At 38.3% G+C, this 15676-nt stretch overlaps 1 long non-coding RNA gene across 2 annotated transcripts in view; it reads left to right on the forward strand.

Annotated features, from left to right (window-relative positions):
* The first annotated feature begins 1035 nt into the window (after window positions 1-1035).
* The window catches only part of LOC147914078 (uncharacterized), a 34154-nt gene continuing 19513 nt past the window's right edge, over window positions 1036-15676 (forward strand). The window contains exon 1 of one of the 2 annotated variants that reach the window (XR_015555781.1): window positions 1036-1848. This is a non-coding gene — a long non-coding RNA (uncharacterized LOC147914078). Of the gene's footprint in view, window positions 1849-9556; window positions 12608-15676 lie in introns of those variants that run through there. The other variant, XR_015555780.1, reaches the window with a different exon arrangement.

Here is a 15676-nt window from a genome sequence, read left to right on the forward strand (position 1 = left end):
TGAAATGTAGCTGATGTGACTGAGGAACTGATATACTTCCTTTGGTTGCATTTCATTTCTTTTGCTTCACGTGTTCGATTGCTTCAAAGGATGAAAGCCTGCGGCTCAGTGCAGCACGTCCTCCTAGCCCTCCAACTTCGCCACTCTTGTCCCCTCTGTAACCGAGAAGGGCCGGCCAAAGTCAGAGTACTTACTGCTTGGCAGGCCGAGAACTAACTGGAATTCAGAAATTCCAGCCTCGTCTTTGTTTTTATTACGTTATGTTTCTAGTTACTTTCTATACCAAGTATTAATACTTTTCCATTGCCTATGGCAGGAATATACAGTATTTCCTTTTAAAGTGAATTATTACATATATAACAGCACAGGTGGTGTACAGATTGGCAAAAATCAGGAACATCAAGACTCAAATGACTGACTTTGAGAAATGACACTGCAAATGAACTATCCCTGAAGAGACCAAGTCTTCACACCCGGTCTCCAAAGCTGCTGAGGAATGCTTTTTCAGAAGCATTTCTCCTGGTTGGGAATGACACCAAGTGGCCTCCTGGTTCTCTCTGAAGCTGGACTGCTGCATGGAGCACAGGAAAGCAAGTGGGAAGATATGTTTGGAAATGGGAATCAAGGCTCTAGAGCACTGTGAACAAGCTAGTCACAGGATCATGACAGTGCCACTGTACAGAAAGTTGGTTTTAAAGACAACACAAACACACTCCCACATAAAGACCATGGTAGATCTGTGCAAAATACACTTTGAATTACATGATGAAACAAGGCATCATCCCACAGACAGTGTGTGTCTATGGTTTTCTGGAAGATGCTCACTGGTGTTAACTTGCCTACAGCTTTGATCTGTGCAGGCGACTGGGCCTGGCCCTGGATCTGTGGAACCTGCACCTGAGAGGTTGGTTGCTGCTGCTGCTGCCTGAGAAGCTGAATGTGTGCAGGTGTGACGGTTTTCCCAGGAAGCAGAACCCCTGTGACTGGAAGAAGTTGTTCCGTTAGACCACACACTCACACTGGCCCTTCTCTCCCCACATCAAACAGAAGCTGGATTCCTAACTAGCTTTCACAGTAGGATGGGTCACACAGAAAACCAAACCTGCCTTCACCTTGGGACACTTGAGTCATGAAGGACTGGGTCAGGGTCTGCACTGGGGTCACGCTGGTAGTGACCACAGCCGAGGCTATCACAGAGATGACCACTCAAACACCTGAGTTGATGCCAGGGACACCAGTTCGGACAAGGCCACGGCTGGGAAGCCAAATGCTCACGGCTGAATGTGGACCCCTTGGGCAGGAGCAGAGCCTAGGGAGGTCTGGAAAAGGTGAACAGAGGAAACTCTCAGGTTACTTTGACTATTCGCCAAGGTTTTTACAATCATCGGATGAAGAGAGAAGGGCACCAAACTCTATACCCAAGGAAGTGAAGCACATTCCAGATCTCGGTCATTTGACAAACTGAAAGTGCTGAGAGAATAAGTTTCACTAGTAAATTCAAAACATGTGCCTTGAGCTACAGAGCGGATTGGTTACCCACAGAAAGAAAGAACACAGTTTCAGGTGACAGTGTTCTCACTCCCATTGTAAAAAGCTGCCCTGTCCCTCTGTCCTCACTCAAAAGACCTTTTGGTCTCAAGGAACTTGATGAGATTCTTGACTATTCTCGAGATACCCATGCTTATCCCCAAAACATGCCGTCAAGGTCCTAACTCTCCACCATTATTCCCAATCAGGTGCGGAAGCTACAGTCCCCAACCTTCTCCCTGCTCAGCGTCTTGCGGCATCTCAACTTCGCCTTGCTGAAATCTCAGAGCAGCCTCCCTGCCTCCTGTGTCCTACGCTCTGGTCAGTGGCAGGAGCAGTTGCCAGAGTGGCCAAGCTCCAACCCTCAGAATCACAGCTGTCCACTCCCACAACAAACTGGTGGACAAATCCTACCAATTCCATCTCTGAAATTGCCGTAAAATATGTCACTTGCCTCTGCTGGCCCCTTGGTGCAGACAGTCATTACATTTTCCTGGACTGTTTAGTTTGTTTCTGATCTTTTTACATTTCATTACTTATATATTTATATCTAAATCCAGCATTTTATTCTGTGCTTTCTGTTCAACCCATCTGTTCCATGCTTCTTTTAATCTCGCTTTCTTGCTTCTTTCAGATTATTTTTCTCATCCCATTTTTCCCTCCTAAAGTTGGGAAGTTATACTTTATTCTTTTGGTGGCTAGTCTAGAAATTATATGATGAATACTTACCAAAGTCTAATCAATAATTTTACACTTTTTCCTGAACAATAAAGAGATTCTAGAACATTCCGACACCTTTAGCCCTTTCCCAATTTATATGTCATTGTTATTGTGTATATTACTTCTATCTTTGTTAATCCCACAACAAGTCACTGCTTTTTGAAAAGTCAATTTTCTCCTCAATTAGTCTACGTATTTACTTGCTTTGCTCTTGTTTCTCAGACCTTCCATCTGGGAACACCTTCCTTCTGCTTAAAATACATTATTTAGTAAAGATTTATCAGTGATTCTCTCTGTTTCTTTGGAAAATGTTTTTATTTTACACTTGTTCTTCAAGCTATTTTCAAAAGATACAGAACCCCAGGGTTGGCAGTTATTTTCCTTCATTAGATCAAATACGTCATTCCATCAACTTCTGGTTTCATTCCTACCATTGAGAAGTAAGCTGCTGTAACTCGGAAGGCAACCTACATTTTTTATAGCTGCCTTTAAGACCATTTTGTTGTTGTCATTATATAGGTGTGGATTCCTTTTCATCATCCCTGATTGGGGTTAGTTGGGCTTTTTGTATATATGGATCAGTGCATTAATCAGTTCTGGAAAACTCTCACATCTTCCAATACTGTCTTCGCCCAACTTTCTCTCTGTCTGGATTAACCACATACTACATCCTCTCCCTCGATCTTCCATGACCCTTCAATTCTCTTCCATGAGGCCATCTGTTGTCTCCCCATGTTGCATTCAGGATAACTTCTTCTGATTTATCTTCCAGCTCACTAATTCTCTTTTCAACTGTGTGTAAACCGATATTAAGCCCAATTATCAGGTTTTATTTTTCAGTTTTGGTAACCATTCTTTTCATCTCTAAAAGTCCTCTATATTCTTTTAAAATATAGTTTCCTGTTTTTTACAGACTTTCTCAAGCTTCTCTTTCATTTCTTTAAAATAGAAAGCATAATTGTTCTCTAATCTATTCCTGATAATCCCACTATCTCAAGTCTTTAAGAGCTTGCCCATTGTTCAGGGGGTTTTTTTGCTGGTTCTCACTCATGGTGCCTTCTTTCCTTGTGTGCTTGGTTATTTTCTATGATATGCTGCTCATTATACTTGAAAATCATTTGTGGAGATTCTAAGAAGTCCAGGATGAAGGTATATTCCTCCAGAGAATCTGCTTTTGCTTCTGGCCCCCTACCCAGAACATTGCCCATCTGGGTCTGCTTCACTTGATTTGATGGAGTTTGGGGGCCCTTTTGAGGCCGTATCGACTTGAGCTGCAAACTGACAGAGAGCTGACTTGTGGCTACAACTTTGCAGAAAGAGTCTCCACCCCACCCCTCTGCTCAGCATGAGGGTGGAGGGCAGATGGATTTTACTTCAGGTTCACCCCTGCCGTAAGGGCTGAGCTGTTTGAGGTCTTAGCTCAAGGTTTCAATGCCTCCTTTTAGATTCTCCACCTGGGCAAGCCAAGCCTTGGGCTTGAACTGGAGTCCCCTTGTCTGACAAGGTGAAATGTACTCCAAGGCAGACGCAGCTTCAGTGCACCCTGTTTATCTCTCTAGGTTTCTTTTTCCCTTAGATTTTGGCATAATAATTATTTATTCTTTTGTCAGCTCCTTAAGGCTTTTAAGAAATTTTTTTTAAGTTTTGTCCAACAATTCTAGTTCTTTTCATTAACAGGGTGGTGTAAATAAAATAACTTAATTTACTTTATTTCGAGAAACAGAAGTCCTTTCCTGGACTACTGAAATAGTTTTCTTTCTAGCCTTTTCTGCTGTAACCCACTCTACACATATAATATCACATGAATTTTCCTAGAACACACCTCTTCTCAGAAACTTTCAAGAGCTCCCCATTGTCTGGTGAACAAAATCCACACTCTTTAGCCTGATAGCCAAACCTCAAGACAATCCACCCTCCACATCACATAGTGCCAAGCACTCATAGCCACTCAAGAGCCTCTCAGAGGTTGCGGGAACCACTACTCTGTTAATACATTTTGTGCTCCATCCAGACAGAACTCCTTGCTGTTCCCTGTACACACCAGCGACTTTCCCACCACTGAACCTTTGCTCATTCTATCTGCTCTGTCTTTCAAAGAGCCATTTTTGTAGATGACATCTTCCTATCCTTTTGAAGCCAAATTCTGCCTTCTCCAGAAAGCCTGTATCTCTTTCATGTTCCAGCCACAGGACTGCAAGGTCCCTGTGAAAGCATGCCATGTGTGTGATTCCTATTTCTATCCCCACATCACCAGGAAAAGTATTTTGTCCGCAAGAGCTGCTCAAAAAATACATTGTGGATGAATTACTTTATCTTTTATAAATATCACCTATAGAAATAGGTCTTTTTCGAAATAAAACATAAAATGCAATGATTTGTGGGCTTCCTACCCTCAGAGAAGTAGTAGTAATGGTCATGTAGAATATTCCTAATGCCATAAGCCTAACTAATACCTCCTGTTATTTATTGAAATGGCTGAGTCTAAAGTGATTTATTGCAAAGCAGAAAGAAAAATAAATAAAATAATTCTAAATCACATACTAGAAAAACTATTTTCATAGATACTCCATTAGTCAGAGAGTATTTCAATTTTCTAAGCCAGATTTATTGAGGTATAATTCACATAGAGTAAAATTCACCTGTTTCAGATGTACAGGTCTGTGAGTCTTTGCAAACGCATATGGCCGGGCAGCCACCACTACAATCCAGATAGAGAACATATTCTGCTTTCTGTGCCTACAGTTTTTCCTTTTCCATGTTATTTAAATGGAATCATATAGCATATGAAGCCTTTTGAAACTCTGATCACTTAGCAAAACCTATTTGAGGTCCACCCACGTTGTTGCATTTATCAGCAGTGCATTCCTTTGTTTCGCTGTGTGGTACTGGCTTGTACAAGTGTACCAGTTTATCCTTCCATTCACCAGCTGAAGGCCCTTCAGATTGTTCCCTTTTTTAGTAATTATGAATAAAGCCACTATACACGTTCATGTTCAGGTTTTTTGTGTAGACATGTGTTTTCATTTCCCTTGGGGGAAAACCTAGGAGTGGAATTGCTAGATTATATGGTAAGTGTATGTTAAATTCTATAAAAAATAAACAAATTTTTTTCCAAAGTGACTGCAAGATTTTGCATTCCCATCAGCAATGAGAATTCCAGTTGCTCTGCATCCTCACCAGCATTTGATATTGCCAGAGTTTAGTCTATTTATTTTTTAAGCCATTCTCATAGATGTGTAGTAGTATATCATTGTGGGGGGTTTTTTGGTGTTATTATTTCTTTTTTTTTTTCAAATTTTTGAGGTCACATTGGTTTATAACATTATGTAAATTTCAGTTTCTGTATAGACTGCATCGTGCTTACCACCAATAGTCTAGTTTTTTTTTTTAAATTTTATTTATTTATTTTCCCCCCCAAAACCCCAGTAGATAGTTGTATGTCATAGCTGCACATCCTTCTAGTTGCTGTATGTGGGACACGGCCTCAGCATGGCTGGAGAAGCGGTGCGTCGGTGCGCGCCCGGGATCCGAACCCGGGCCACCAGCAGCGGAGCGCGCACACTTAACCGGCTAAGCCACGGGGCTGGCCCCAATAGTCTAATTTTTATCCATCACCATACGTATGTACCCCTATATCTCTTTTGCCTTCCCCCATCTTCCCCTCTGGTAACCACCAATCTGTTCTCCATTTCTATGTATTTGTTTGTTTTTCTTCCACATATGAGTGAAGTCATATGGTAATTGTCTTTCTCTGTCTGATTTATTTTGCTTAGCCTAATACCTTCAATGTCCATCCATGTTGTCACAAATAGTACTATTTTGTCTTTTTTTATGGCTGGGTAGTATTCCATTGTATGAATATATATACCATATCTTCTTTATCCATTCATCTGTCGATGGGCACTTGGGTTGCTGCCAAGTCCTGGCTATTGTGAATATTGCTGCAATGAACATAGGGGTGCATATATCTTTTTAAATTAGTGTTTTCATGTTCTTGATAAATACTCAGAAGTGGAATAGCTGGATCACATGGTATTTCTATTTTTAATTCTTTGAGAAATCTCCATACTCTTTTCCGTAGTGGCTGCACCAGTTTGCATTCCCACCAGCAGTGCATGAGGGTTCCTTTTTCTCCATATCCTTTCCAACACTTGTTATTTCTCATCTTTTCAATAATAGCCATTCTAACAGATGTGAGGTGATATCTCATTGCAGTTTTGATTTGCATTTCCCTAATAATTGGTGATGTGAACATCTTTTCAGATGCCTATTGGCCAACTGTATCTCTTCTTTGGAAAAATGTCTGTTCATATCCTCTGCCCATTTTTTGACTGAGTTTTTTTGTTGTTGAGTTGTATGAATTGGAAATTAACTCCTTATTGGATACATGATTTACAAATATTTTCTCCCAGTTGGTGTGTTATCTTTTCATTTTGTTGATGGTTTCCTTTGCCATGCAGAAGCTTTTTAGCTTGATGTAGTCCCATTTGTTAATTTTTTCTTTTCTTTCCCTCGCCTAAGGAGACACAGTATTTGAAAAGATGCTGCTAGGACCAATGTCGAAGAGTATACTGCCTGTGTTTTATTCTAGGACTTTTATGGTTTCAGGTCTTACATTGAAGTCTTTAATCCATTTTGAGTTAATTTTTGTGTATGGTGTCAGATAATGGTCTACTTTCATTCTTTTGCATGTGGCTGTCTAGTTTTCCCAACACCGTTTACTGAAGAGACTTTCCTTTCTCCATTATATGTTCTTGGCTCCTTTGTTGAAGATTAGCTGTCCATAGATGTGTGGTTTTATTTCTGGGCTTTCAATTCTGTTCCATAGATCTTTGTGTCTGTTTTTGTGCCAGTACCATCGTGTTTTGATTACTATAGATTTGTAGTATATTTTGAAGTCAGGGATTATGATACCTCCAGCTTTGTTCTTTTTTCTCAGGATTCCTTTAGCTATTCAGGGTCTCTTGTTGTTCCATATAAATTTTGGGATTCTTTGTTCTATTTCTATGAAGAACGTCGTTGCGATTCCGATTGAAGTTGCATTGAATCTGTAGATTGCTTTAGGTGATATGGACATTTTGACTGTGTTTATTCTTCCAGTCCCTGAGCATGAAATATCTTTCCATTTCTCTATGTTTTCTTCAATTTTTTTCAATAATGTCTTATAGTTTTCAGTGTATAAGTGTTTCACCTCCTTGGTTAAATTTATTTCTAGGTATTTTATTCTTTTTGTTGTGATTGCAAGTGGGATTGTATTCTTGATTTCTCTGCTAGTTCATTGTTAGTGTCTAGAAATGCAACTGACTTTTGTATGTTGATTTTGTACCCTGCAAGTCTACTGTATTCATTAATTATTTCTAATAGTTATTTTGGTGGATTTTCTAGGGTTTTCTCAAATAGAATTATGTCATCCACAAATAGTGATAGTTTTATATCTTCCTTTCCAACTTGGATACACTTTATTTATTTTTCTTGCCTAATTGCTCTGGCTACGAATTCCAATACTATGTTGAATAAGGGTGGCAAGAGTGGGCATCTTTGTCTTGTTCCTGTTTTTAGAGGAATGGCTTTCAGTTTTTCACTGTTGAGTATGTTATTGGCTGTGGGTTTGTCATATGTGGCCTTTATTATGTTAAGGTACTTTCCTTCTATACCCATTGTATTGAGAGTTTTTATCGTAAATGGATGTTAGTTCTTGTCAAATGGTTTCTCTGCATCTATTGAGATGATCATGTGATTTTTATTCTTCATTTTGTTAATGTGGTATCTCACATTGATTGATTTGTGGTTGATGAACCATCCCTGTGTCCCTGGAATAAATCCCACTTGATGGTGGTGTATGATCCTTTTTGTGTATTGTTGTATTCGATTTGCTAATATATTGTTGAGGATTTTTGCATTTATATTCATCAGTGATATTGGCCTGTAATTTTATTTTTTTGTGTTGTCCTTGTCTGGCTTTGGTATCAGGGTGATGTTGGCCTCATAAAATGAGCTAGGAAGGTTCCATCCCATCCTCTTCAATTTTTTGAAGAGTTTGAGAAGAGTAGGTATTAAGTCTTCATTGAATGTTTGGTAGAATTCACCAGAGTTGTTCTGGTTATGGACTGCTGTTTTTTGGGATAGTTTTGATTACTGTTTCAATCTCTTTACCTGTGATTGGTCTATTCAGATTATTTCTTCTTGATTCAGTTTTGGGAGGTTGTATGAGTCTAAGAATTTATCCATTTCTTCTAGGTTATCCAGTTTGTTGGCATATAGCTTTTCGTAGTATTCTCTTATAATCTTTTGTATTTATGTGGTATCTGTTGTAACTTCTCTTTCGTTTCTGATTTTATTTATTTGGGCCTCCTCTCTTTTTTTCTTAGTGAGTCTAGCTAAGCGTTTGTCCATTTTGTCTATTTTTTTTGAAGAACCAGGTCTTAGTTTCATTGATTTTTTTATATTGTCTTTTTAGTCTCTATTTCATTTATACTTCAACTGTACATCTTTTTGACTATAGCCATTGGGTGTAAAGTAATATCTCATTGTGATTTTGATTTACATTTCCCTAATGACTAATGATGTTGAGCATCTTTTAATGTGCTTATTGGCCATTTCTATATCTTCTTTGGAGAAATGACTATTTAAATCCTTTGCTCATTTTTATTTGGATTATTTGCCTTTTTATTATTAAGTTGTACGAGTTCTTTGTGGATAGGACTCTTCCTTATCAGATATATGATTTGCAAATATTTTCTCTTATTTTGTAGGTTGTCTTGTCACTTTCTTGATGGTGTCATTTGAAACACAATATTTTTAATTTGGATGAAGTCCAATTTATCATTTGTTTCTTTTATTGCTTATGTTTTAGGTGTTGTCTCTAAGAAATCACTGCCTAACCCAAGATCATGAAGATTTACTCTCATGTTTTCTTCTAAGATTTTTATACTTTTAGCACTAGACATAATCCACTTTGAGTTAATTTTTGTTTACGGTGTGAGGTAGAGGTCCAAAATTCATCTTTTTGCATACAGATTTCCAGTTGTCCCTGCACAATTTGTTGAAGACTATTCTTTTATCTGTTGAATTGTCTTGGCATCTTTGTCAAACATACTTTTATTCTTGATTGGTAGTTTGGCTGGGTATTCATTTCAAAAATAACTATTGAGCCTCTACTAATTTCCAGGTATGTTCTAGTCTCTGAGCCTGCAGAGGTCAAAGGATTGATAATGTTCCTACGTATCAGACACAATCAGCGCTTTGGACCTTTCAGAGTGCTCCAGAGTACTTCTCACTGCCAGTACTGCATCTGGAAAGTGCCAGGAATTAACACCTTTTGGTAGCAATCCTCAACTGATGACTGAGGAAAGTTGATTTGTGTAATTACCCCAGCTCTCTCTTCTCTTCAGTGGAGTAATTCTGAAGCATTTGTTGTATACCATTTTCCAGAGTTTTTCCATGAATATTAGCTCCAGTCAGCCATGGTGATAGCTGGCTTAATAATGCGTCATTTATTGGCTGTTTTTCCTTCCCTATATCACTTTCCCATTCCCATGTCATTGTTCTTTATGCTGTCCAAATAATCTGTTAGTGCTCAAATCCTTATCTCAGAATTTGTTTTTAGAGAAACCCAAATTAAGATATTCCTGACTTTGAGAAGCTTACATTCTAATGGAGAAGGTGGGTCCAGAAAACATTAAAAAATTCCTTTAAGGAGTTTCACTATATGAGGAACAAAGCAAGAGAGTAGCAGTTGGTGATGGATATGAATTAAGATGTGTTCTTTTTTATGTTTGATAATATTAAGGCATGTTTACACACTAATGAAATCATCCAATATCTAGAGAGAAATTAATGATGCAAAGGAGAAGGAGCCTAATTGGAGGAAGGAAAACCTAGAGAAGGTGAGAGGGATCTGTGCACATACAGGAGCAATGGTTTTAGGAGCAGGGCCAGTTGAACAGGAGGAAGGTAAGACAATCATTATAATGATAGATCATAGAATCTAAGCTAGATACAGAGGAAGTAGGCATGTGAGATAGGTGAATGGACTGAAGAGGCACATAGAGTTGAAGCAATATAATAGTGAAATTTGAAGGAAAAAATCAGAGAATTGAGAAGATAAGAGAATGGGATACTGTAAATAGAGCTTTTTGGAGGTTGTTCCTATACAGGTAATGGCATGGTCTAGGGTATGAGCATGGAAAAGTATGGCTAACATGAATAGAAGATCATTGAAAGTAAGGAGATTAAGGAACCAAGCCACCAAAGTGTTGGATGGAGAATGGATCATCTTTGTAGACATGGAAGTCATCAAGAATGATGAAAAAAGCAGTCATAGAAAGAAAAAGAGTAAGCTAGATGGAAAACTCTTCAATGAACTTGAGCCACAACTAGCATGATAGTGGATAACTGCAGCATTATGGGGTAGAGAGTGGTCTAGTGCATGGAAAGAATTGTGAGATTCTAGAAAGGAAAGATCAAGTGGCAATGAGGAACCACAGGACAATTGTCCAACTCCAGTTCCAGTGACACATAGGGCATGAGAGAGAAAAAGCAAACAAACAAACAAAAAAACAGAAAACAACTAACAGGACTGCAGCCAAATGACTAAGAGGAGGCAGTATCCCCAGGGGAGAGCCTGGTTTCAGTTACAGCAAGAAAGTGAAGGGAACATTTAGACAAGAGGTTAAGGAAATGGAGGGTTTTGTTGACAATGAATTGTGGAATCCAGAGCACATAATGGAAGGGTTGGGGCATTGAGTAGAGTGGAAGATTTGTCAAATCAGTGGAAATACAGGAAGGTCCAGGGATACAGATCCAGGTAATGTGGGAAGATCCAAGAACGCTGGACTCTGGGTTCTGGTAGAAGGACAGGGTAGAAGTGGTCCTGATGCTCTGTTAGGAGAAATTGGGTAATCAGTCCCTATTTTAGCCTCCTTTGTAGAACTACTTTAGGCGGTTTTTAGTAGTAAAAAGAGAAATATTCAGAGTAAGGGGATCTCATTGTCTTATCATAGAGCACAGAGATCTGTGGTCCCTATCATCACATTAAATCCTGCTGAAGAGTGTGCCAAGGCAATATTCATGTATTACTCCATTGTTTTCTAGTTTATGGAAGACAAATGCTATTATTCTATTTGATTCTTTGAATATCACCGAATTCCCATCCTATGAAGTGTTTTAGGGTTTACCCTAGTGCTCTGAAATTTTAAGATAACATGGGATCATCTGAGTGTTTTCCATCCATTGTGTTGGATACTCAGTAAGCCTTTTTAGTCTGAAAACTGTCCCACAGTCTGGGAAGGTATGTATGTGCATGTTTTAATCTCTCTCATAATACAATTTTCCTTACTTGTTCATCATGGTTAGGAAGGATGCATTTGAAAATTGATTGGAAGATCTGTGTGCAAGGTTAAAAGGGAACTGAGGATTTTGCTGTAGACTTTTACTAAATCCCCCAGGTTTCAGTGTTTAGCCTCTCCATGGTCTGCTATGCTTCGTGTTGCCAAGTTCGGAGCCTTTCTGGTTCAATTTCTCCCCAAAGCAAACATCTTAATTCTTGTCAGGAGTAAATAAGGGGTAAATGCCTGGCTGCACAGGATGACAGAGGGACTTTATTACAATACAGAAATAGAAAGAATACAATATTCCTTCCAACCTCATGCCTCACCCCTACCTTCCTTAATACCTGGTCCTCCAATTTCTAAATCTCTCCAAGATTCTCTGGTGTGAATTGAATTTGCTTTTTGCTGTTATTGCCTTGGTGTTCAGCTCCCATCTCTCTGCTAATACTCCATCTTTCTTCCTTAATAGATTAAAACAAAAACAATCATTTTATTTTCTCTCACAGTTTCTATGGGCCAAGAATTCTGGAAACACCTGGGGGAACGGAGTTCTGGCTTGGGTTCTCATGCAGTTTTAGTCAGTGTTGGAGCAGGCATGATGGGCATCTGGAGCAGCTGTGGGCAGGCCAGACACCTCTCCCCATGTATTCTTAGAACCTCTCCATCTGGTCTCTCCACTTGGGTCACTTTGGTGGCCTGAAAGTGGTAGGACTTCTTACCTGGTGGCTCAGGGCTAAAAGACAAGAGCCAAGCAGAAGCTGCAACGCCTCTCATGACCTAGCTTCAGAAGTCATCAAGTGCTACTTCAGCTGTCCTCTATCGTTCATCAGTTACCAGGTCCAAGAGGAGGGGACATAGAGACCCCACCACTCAATGGATGGAGAGTTAGAAAAAATTTGCAGATGCATTTTGAACTGCTACCTTCCTTTTACAATTATTATTTTATTTGCTTCTTTCTTTCCAAGAAGAAGAAGTTAGAAACAGCTGTCATTCAGATGATGAATACAAGCTGCTGGCCTTTGGGATAGCAGGTAAAGTACAGTTGAAATTAATTAGCATTTAGAAAACCTGTAAAGTGTATCACACCAATGCAAAGGCAATGCCTGTTGTTCCTTGGAAATTATTTCATCTATTAAAATTAGTTTGGATAAAAAGACAAAAACAGACAAATGTTTGAACATTAAAAAAACAGTCCTCTGCTCTTTCTAAAATAATATACTTCCATTATAAATTCAGATGTAACATAGGCGAAAAACATGTCTGTGTTTATTGCATTCAGGAGCACACAATAGTTTCAAATTCATGAGACATTCAATATAAACTTTCACATGACCATAACCAGTGCTGACCCACACAATGGCTCTGCAGGAGTTTGGAGTTTTTTTCTCTTTTTTTTCCTTTTCCTTTTTGCTTTTTATTTTGAAATAATTTTAAACTTAGAGAAAAGTTGTAAGAATAAGGATAGTACATAGAATGCTTATATACTCGTTACCCATTTTTACCTACTGTTAACAGTTTGCCCTATTTGCCATTTGTTTTATCCTATGAGCTCTCTCTTTCTCTACCTCTTTCTCCCTCTCTCTCAGTCCTTATATGTGTATGTGTGTGCATACGCATATGCACAAGCATATAATATATGTATGTATGCATCTATATCTATATCTATGCATAATAATTTTTCTAAACCATGTGAGGGTAAAGTTGCATACAGTTATAACTTTACCCTCACGTGGTTCATAAAAGTATTGGGTGCACACACATACTCAATGTCCTCTATAGCATTTTTTTCCATGTGACATCTCTTTAGTTTCTTTTAAACTGGAACATTTCTCCAGCCTTCTTTTTTCTTTTAAAGTATTGATATTTTGAAGTTTACAACCAACTCCCTTTTCCACTTTTTTAATAGAACGTTCCTCATTTTGGGTTTATCTGATGTTTCCTCGCGTGTAGATTAAGTTATTGTGTTCCAGCCCCGAATACAACATAGGTGATGTTGTCTCATTGTCTGGCTATCAAAATCAGAGGCAAAGGATGCTCATCTGCCCTTCATTGGTGATATTCATTTTTATTACCTAGTCAAAGTGTTGCCCAATATCTCCACTATATGGTTGGTACTTTCTCCTTTGCAAGTAAGAAGCAATCAGTGAGGAGACACTTTAACATCATGAAAATATCCTGCTCCTCATTAAAATATTCTCTTATATTTACACCATTGATGATTCTTGCCATTCTTTATTGTGATGGTATTGAAAAATGATTATTTTAAGCTCCAGCACTCCCTTATATCTACTAGTTGCCACTTAAGATTTTATTGTAAGCAAAAGTCCTTCCTTCTTCCCATATTATGAACGCATACATACACATATGCATTATATACATTACATATACTAGATATACATATACCCTATTATATATACACTAGATATACACATATACACATGTTTACACATTATATATATTTAATGTGTGTATGTTGTGTATATATATATTATAAATTAGAATCATGAGGCTAAATTGATACCACTAATTCTAATCCATCTCCACAGAATTCTTTCATGCCTTTTCTCCATTCCATATTTGCATGTCTCTTCTTTCACAGTGAAAATCTTGTTTCCCCAGAACATCAACATATTTACTCATTAGCTCAATCTTATAATACATTTAAAATATTTCAAGAATTGCTTTGTCCACATCACTGCAAAAAACAAAACTACTAATAAGAGTTTAGGATTTTTTTACATTTTCCCTCCACCCACGACTGAGGGTATATAATTGAATATTACATTCTTACGTTACTTAGATTATTTTCCCATTGCATTGTGGTTATTTTATTCATTTGAAATAGGGTGGGTGCCTTTGTCTGCTCTTCATTCCTTTTGGCTTGTCTTCTGCTATTGTCTCCTTTTCCTTTCATGTTCTTTTTTTTTTTAATAACTTTGCTCTCATATTAGTGAAGTTTTGGGGAAATATATATACATTATAAATATATATATTATTATATATAGTATAAATATTTTAAAAAATGTATTTAATCCATCATATTAATTGAACCAAAGTGATTTTGAAACATGAATTAAATTATATTTGTCAGAAAAGGTTTAATTGTGCTGCAATAACAAACACTCTCAAAATTTTTGTCCTTAACATAGATTTTATTTCTCATCCACTCTACGTGTACTATGGGAGTCAGCTGGGTTACTGTAGTCCCTCAGGGATCCAGGCTGATGGAGGAGCCAATTTGACACACACTTCCATGAATATCAAGATGGGGAAAAGGGAATGTGATACATCAGGCACTGACCCTTAAAGCTTTTATTCAGGGGTAGCACATGTCACTTGTGCTCCCATTTTATTGGCCATGTCTAACTTAAAAGTGGGCTGTAAAGTATAATCCTACCATCTGACCACAGGAAGGCAGCCAGAATATTTGTGAACTGGACTACTGACACCCACAATATTCCTTATGTGAAACCCTCTAATGTCTTCCTGTCACTCCTAGAATAAAATCTGTACTCCTTACTCTGGCCTACAAATCTCTCATTGATATGACCTCAACGGCTACTCCAAGCTCATCTTCTCCTACCCTCTCCCTTGGGTTGTACTCCGGCCTCCTTGCTAATTTTCACACTTACCAAATTTTTACCATATCACAAACACTTTGCATGTGCTTTTCCCCACCCAGAATGTTTTCCCCATGACCTTCACGTGGCCTACTGCCTCAGTCCATTTAGGTCTCCATTCGTATGCCACTTCCTCGATGAGGCCGTCCCTCACTAAAGCGCCTCTCTATACATACTGATGTCTCTATGTATTTACTGTCTTCATTTTTTCATAGCAATAATCACTGCCAGAAATAACATCATATATTGATTTGTCACTTTTGTTTGTTTGGTTTTTCCTCTAGAATGGAGGCAGACTGTTTTTATTGTATCTATATAATTCATCACTGTAGACCCAGGGTCTAGAAAAGTGTTCAGCACAGAAAAGATGCTCAATAAACATTTGCTGAATGCATGAATGAATGCTTCCCACACTCATTACCAGACCATAAGCCTCATTAAGACAGGTTCTGGAGGCTTAGTAAGCATTCAAGTGAAGAA

This window comes from Ceratotherium simum, chromosome 22 (genome assembly GCF_057802395.1).
Source record: "Ceratotherium simum simum isolate JZ-2026a chromosome 22, ASM5780239v1, whole genome shotgun sequence".
NCBI lineage: Eukaryota > Metazoa > Chordata > Mammalia > Perissodactyla > Rhinocerotidae > Ceratotherium > Ceratotherium simum.